Source organism: Pteropus vampyrus, unplaced genomic scaffold, assembly GCF_000151845.1.
Source record: "Pteropus vampyrus isolate Shadow unplaced genomic scaffold, Pvam_2.0 Scaffold1000006136, whole genome shotgun sequence".
Lineage (NCBI taxonomy): Eukaryota > Metazoa > Chordata > Mammalia > Chiroptera > Pteropodidae > Pteropus > Pteropus vampyrus.
Genome location: NW_011920538.1, coordinates 1 through 6685, shown reverse-complemented (window position 1 = coordinate 6685; position 6685 = coordinate 1). Strand labels below are relative to the sequence as shown.

Genomic DNA, 6685 nt, shown 5'->3' with positions numbered 1-6685 from the left:
GTAACTGGTTTTGCGCCCGGTGCGCCACCACGAGTCAACTGTCTCCTTTGAATTTTGTTTTCTTTTTTGACTTTCTAAAAGGAAAAATAGGTTAGGAAACAATTAATGCATTTCCGTGTCTCGAAAGGCCCAGGGTTCTCCTCCCCGTAGGCAGCCAATGAAGTATTATTGTCATCATCGGGAGAAGAAAGGGGGAGGAGAGGATGAAGGAAGCTTCACGTTAAGAGAAAGTGCAGAGGCGTGAGAGTGGAATGTTCAGAAACACGTCTTTCAGAAGCACGTGGTTTCCGAGTGCACGCGACACAGCGCCCAAGACGGACCTCGTTCCGTGCCGTGCCGCAAGTGTCAACAAAGGCAACAGGATGGGGATTGGGTGCCCTGGGTTCTCTGACCGCGGCGGAGCTAAGCCGGAGATCGTTCACGGAACGATCTGGGAAAATCCCCAAATATCTGGAAACGAGTGATCCAGTGCACGTCTGAACAACGTGTGGGTCAACGGAGAGACCGGGGGGAACTCAAGATGACGTGGGACTGGACGGAAGCAAAACAGCACATAGCAAGATTTGTGGGGTGCAGCTAGAGCAGTGCTTAGATGCAAGTTTTGTAGCACCGAAGTGCTGATATGAAAATTTAGGAGACGTCTCAAGGAAATGATCTTCTCACTTCGTAGCTTAGGAAAGGAAAAGAATTGGGGACGAAATCCATCTAAATCAAGCGGGAGGAAGGAAGAAGTTGTCCCAAGTCAGGAAGTGTTTTATGACCTAGGACCCAGCTCACATGCTGTGGCCCCTGAATAGAACAAGGTGAAGCATGTCTGCCCTTACTGGGCAGTGGTCCCAGGGAGGGGCCGGTGGGTCAGCTTTCGGGTCTGAGGTTGGGCTGGCCATTTGGAAAAGTGGAACGCTCTTTCCACGGCGTGGTTCCAAAGGACAGTCGTCCGAAGCCACTGGGGCCGAGCGAGGGTTCCTGGTGCTTGGACTCTGGGCCAAAGTACATGGAAGCAACCACCCGAGGCTCGGTCCCGTGAACGGCAGGTACCTATGCGCCTGGAAGCAAGTGGCTGGCCGAGAAGAGCCTGCTCTAAAATCACGTGTTCTTCTCGTCAGCTGTCTTGCTAACTTCCTGCCCCTTGGAACAAAGATGAAAGTCCAACCTCACGGCTGAGACTGCCCTTGGAGAATACCACTTCTCCTTCCTGCCGCTGTGATTTTCAGGCCGCGTGGGTTTCTACTTTTCCTATGCACCGGCACCCACGTTCCCCGGGGCCCCATGCGAGCCACCTCGCCACAGGCCTATACAGCACGTGGTCTTAAAAGGATGATCGATGTTGTGTGTTCCAGGGTCCCACGCAATACCTTCTCCCTCCGTCCACGGAGATCGTGAGCCGCCTGGGGATGGATGGGGCACGGGTCGGCGGCACGGACGCTTGCTTGGATACCTGCTGAAAGCTTAAAAGGTGAGGGTTCTGCACACACCAATCCACCAGAGACCATTGTTTATTTAGGAACCAATAACTTTATTGGAAGAAATGGCAAACCTGGAAGAAGAAGGGGAAAAGGGGAAAAAACAAAAACAAAAACAAAAAAACTTCAAGGGAATGTCTGGCAAGGGCGATACTGCAACACGCATGCCGGGCGTGGTGACCTGGAGAAGTCACCCCACGGCCACGGGGAAGGCAGTCCAGGCTCAGTCCTTGTCGCTGTCGTGCTTGGGTGAGCTTGTCAAAGAGGTGCTGGGCCAGGCCCGATTGCGGGGCTCCCATCTTGCACAGGTTGGTGAGATGGTCGCCCAGCTCCGTGATGAACTTCACCTGCTCGTGCAGGTGGCGACTCATCAGGAAGTCGCACAGGCGGGCGTCCTTCTTCTCGGTGGCCAGCCGGTGCAGACTGAACAGGCTCTGGTTCACATCCATCGCCAGGTGCAAGGCGCACTCCATGACCCTCACCCGGTCGTGCCAGCGGTTGCGGTCAGGCCTGCCGATCTCGCGCAGACGCAGGTGGGCCCCGCGCTGGTTGTGCAGCCACATGAGCCTCTGGGCGTACTCCGTCTCCTTGCTGGACTGCTGCCGGAAGAACTGGACGACGTGCTTGAGGGCCGCGTCCTCGCCTTCGAAGTACAAGGCCATGGACTCGTACACGTAGGAGGCGTAGAGCTCCAGGTTGATCTGGTTGTTGACGGCGGCCTCACAGTCGGGCTGGTAGCTGTGGCGCGCACACGACGGCGGCAGCGCGGTCGACATGACTGGCGGTGCAGGCGCGGCGGGCGCCAAGGCCGAGGCGGCGACGAAGCCGGGGCTGCGGGGCGAGCAGCGGCAGCGGCGGCGGCGGCGGCGGCGGCGGGGTCTCCGGGTGCTCCCAGCGGTGGGCGACCAGGGAGGCTGCGGGCCGAGTCAGGGGCGGTGGAAACCTGGGGGCGCTCTCAAGGCGGACGCGGAGGAGGGCGCTCTGGGGCGGGGCGGGGCGTCAGCTCCTGTGGGGGACCGGAACTGGGGGGTCCGTTGAGGCCTGGGGGCGTGGGGGTGGAGTCCTTTACGTTACGTTCGCGGTGGGCAAGCGGGGAGCCCCGCGGGCGGGCGGGCGGGCGGGCGCGGGCGACAGAGGGCGGGCGCGGGTGCGGGCGCGGGCGACAGAGGCGGCTGGGGAGCTAGGGGAGGCTCGCAGAGGGGAGCGAGCGCGGTGTTCCAGCTTCCATCCCAGCCCGCAGAGGCGGGCGACTGTGAGCTGAGCACGGGGCGTCTATGAACTTTATATTTGGGCACTGTCGCTGTTTGCCGACGATTTTCTCTCGTTCTCTAATATTTCCTCTGAGAAGACCCAGTCCTCGTTTAAGAAAACGAAAACAGAAGTAAAAACACGTGGGCCTGAAAATTCTGAGAAATTTAATTAGGAGTTTTGGAAAAGTTCTCCATTGTTTCCTGTTACGGATACCTGTGTGGATGTATATCTCTATCTCTAAGTCTATCTCTATGTCTATCTCTATGTCTATATCTGGATCAATATCTGGATGTATATCTATATCTATATCTATATCTTTATCTATACCTATAATCTATATCTATGTCTATACACATCTAGAAAAACTTCTGTGTATATTTCTCTCTCAGAAAGAGGTGGTTTTTTGTTTTTTTTTTTATTTCGTCCCTCATAGTTTTTCACAGCTTTATTGAGGTACCGTTTCCATGTCCCGCCATTGCACCATGTCAAATTTCCAATTCAATGATTTTTTTCCCAGCCAGTTATGAAATTTACGAAGTGATTCTCTCCACCCCCCACCCCCACCCCCACCCCCCTCAGACTAGTTCCCACCTGGCACTGTACATAATTATCGCAACATTTTTGACTGTATTCTCCATGCGGCACTTCACATCCCCGTGACTGCTTTGTAACTGCCGATGGGTACTTGTCAATCCCTTCAGCTTTTCCACCCAACCCCCAGACCCCCCTCCCATCTGGCAATCGCCCGTTTGCTCTCTGTATCTCTGAGTCTGTTTTGGTTTTGTGTGTTTGATTGGTTTTGTTCTTTAGATTCCAGGTGGAAGTGAGATCCTATGGTACGGGTCTTTCTCTGACGTATTTCACTTAGCCTCACACCCTCTCGGGCCATGTATGTGGTTGCAGATGGCAAGGTTTCCTCCTTTCTCTCATGGCCGGGTCATATTCCATCGGATGTACGTAGCACGACTTCTTTATGCAGTCATCTGTCGATGGGCACTGAGGTTCTTTCCGTCCGTTGCCTGTTGCAGCAGCGCTGCAGGGTGCAGAGAACTTTTTGGATCAGTGGTTTGGTTTTCTTTGCGTGAATACCCGGAAGGAAGGGCAATCGCTGGGTCGTAGGCTAGTTAGTTGTGTTTTTAAGTTTCTGAGGCATCTCCAAACCATTTTCCACAGTGCTCGTCCCAATCTCCAATCCCAGCAACGGCGGCCGAGGGCCCCGTCTCCTCCCCCTCCTCGGCAACACTCGTTCTTGTGATCTCTTGAGGAGTTAGCCACTCTGACAGGTGTGAGGTGATAGCTCGTTGTGGTTTGCGTTTGCATTTCTCTGACGATCAGTGACATCGAGCGTCTTTTCATACGTCTGCTGGCCATGCGCGTGTCCTCTTTGGAGAAATGCCTGTCCAGGTCCTCCGCCCAGTTTTTTATTGGGTCGTTTGTCTTTCCGAGACGTAGTTGTGTTGGTTCATCACGAGCTCCTCTCTCACTGTCCCGTGATGCTTAAAAACACGTGCATTCCTATTTAGGAACAAAGGGCGCGTTCGATTAGACTAGGTAATGAGCGCGGATCTGATCTGGAGCATGATGTCCGTTTCACTAAGAGGCTTCTCCCCCGAATGGGAAGATGGAGTGTGTCAACGATTCAGTGGTCTCCCGTGGGGCTACGGGGCATGCAGCCGGCAGGGACGGGAGAGGCCCTCCCAGATGCCAAAAGCCCGGCATTTCTCGAACGTCGCAAGGCTTCCGTGGCTCCCTCTTCTAGGTAGATGTGCTCCTCTGTTTGGTTTCCCTTGGCTGGACAGGTTGGCAGTGGTCTGAGACTTGCTCTGATTTGAGTTTCCTTCCTAGTCAGTTAACTGCCTTTCTTGGGAGTGTCGTTCTGGGAGATCGAAGCGGGTCCGATGCCAGTTTGGCTTTGTTCAGTGCAAGTAAGTTCGGGGCAGGATCAGAGCAGGGCAGCGGCAAACAGGCCTGTGTTCAGACTGTAGCTCTGCGATGTCACGGTCCACCCGGGACCCTCTCCAGTCCTTCGATTTCATTGACTCTGTTCTTGCACTTTCTCTGATTGCGCTCGGCCTTCAGTTGCAGGTATTTTCCAGTCTCTGGTGCTTGCCCGTCTGAAAGTCTCTCCCGTTCGTCACCTGCCAAGGTTTCCTCGCCAGGTCCGCTTCGCTCCCTGTATCCTTTTTCGTGTGCGTATGCGTAGGTAACTGGTTTTGCGCCCGGTGCGCCACCACGAGTCAACTGTCTTCTTTGAATTTTGTTTTCTTTCTTGACTTTCTAAAAGGAAAAATAGGTTAAGAAACAATTAATGCATTTCCGTGGCTCGAAAGGCCCAGGGTTCTCCTCCCCGTAGGCAGCCAATGAAGTATTATTGTCATCATCGGGAGAAGAAAGGGGGAGGAGAGGATGAAGGAAGCTTCACGTTAAGAGAAAGTGCAGAGGCGTGAGAGTGGAATGTTCAGAAACACGTCTTTCAGAAGCACGTGGTTTCCGAGTGCACGCGACACAGCGCCCAAGACGGACCTCGTTCCGTGCCGTGCCGCAAGTGTCAACAAAGGCAAGAGGATGGGGATTGGGTGCCCTGGGTACTCTGACCGCGGCGGAGCTAAGCCGGAGATCATTCACGGAATGATCTGGGAAAATCCCCAAATATCTGGAAACGAGTGATCCAGTGCACGTCTGAACAACGTGTGGGTCAACGGAGAGACCGGGGGGAACTCAAGATGACGTGGGACTGGACGGAAGCAAAACAGCACATAGCAAGATTTGTGGGGGTGCAGCTAGAGCAGTGCTTAGATGCAAGTTTTGTAGCACCGAAGTGCTGATATGAAAATTTAGGAGACGTCTCAAGGAAATGATCTTCTCACTTCGTAGCTTAGGAAAGGACAAGAATTGGGGACGAAATCCATCTAAATCAAGCGGGAGGAAGGAAGAAGTTGTCCCAAGTCAGGAAGTGTTTTATGACCTAGGACCCAGCTCACATGCTGTGGCCCCCTGAATAGAACAAGGTGAAGCATGTCTGCTCTTACTGGGCAGTGGTCCCAGGGAGGGGCCGGTGGGTCAGCTTTTCGGGTCTGAGGTTGGGCTGGCCATTTGGAAAAGTGGAACGCTCTTTCCACGGCGTGGTTCCAAAGGACAGTCGTCCGAAGCCACTGGGGCCGAGCGAGGGTTCCTGGTGCTTGGACTCTGGGCCAAAGTACATGGAAGCAACCACCCGAGGCTCGGTCCCGTGAACGGCAGGTACCTATGCGCCTAGAAGCAAGTGGCTGGCCGAGAAGAGCCTGCTCTAAAATCACGTGTTCTTCTCGTCAGCTGTCTTGCTAACTTCCTGCCCCTGGGAACAAAGACGAAAGTCCAACCTCACGGCTGAGACTGCCCTTGGAGAATACCACTTCTCCTTCCTGCCGCTGTGATTTTCAGGCCGCGTGGGTTTCTACTTTTCCTATGCACCGGCACCCACGTTCCCCGGGACCCCAGGCCAGCCACCTCGCCCCAGGCCTATACAGCACGTGGTCTTAAAAGGATGATCGATGTTGTGTGTTCCAGGGTCCCACGCAATACCTTTTCCCTCCGTCCACGGAGATCGTGAGCCGCCTGGGGATGGATGGGGCACGGGTCGGCGGCACGGACGCTTGCTTGGATACCTGCTGAAAGCTTAAAAGGTGAGGGTTTTGCACACACCAATCCACCAGAGACCATTGTTTATTTAGGAACCAATAACTTTATTGGAAGAAATGGCAAACCTGGAAGAAGAAGGGGCAAAGGGGAAAAAAAAAAAAAAAAAAAAAAACCTCAAGAGAATGTCAGGCAAGGGCGATACTGCAACATGCATGCCGGGCGTGGTGACCTGGAGAAGTCACCCCACGGCCACGGGGAAGGCAGTCCAGGCTCAGTCCTTGTCGCTGTCGTGCAGGGTGAGACTTGTCAAAGAGGTGCTGGGCCAGGCCCGATTGCGGGGCTCCCATCTTGCA

General features: G+C 54.4%; 1 pseudogene; it reads right to left on the bottom strand.

Annotated features, from left to right (window-relative positions):
* Positions 1 to 1657: 1657 nt before the first annotated feature.
* LOC105311686 lies at positions 1658 to 2239 on the bottom strand (annotated as a pseudogene).
* Positions 2240 to 6685: the final 4446 nt, after the last annotated feature.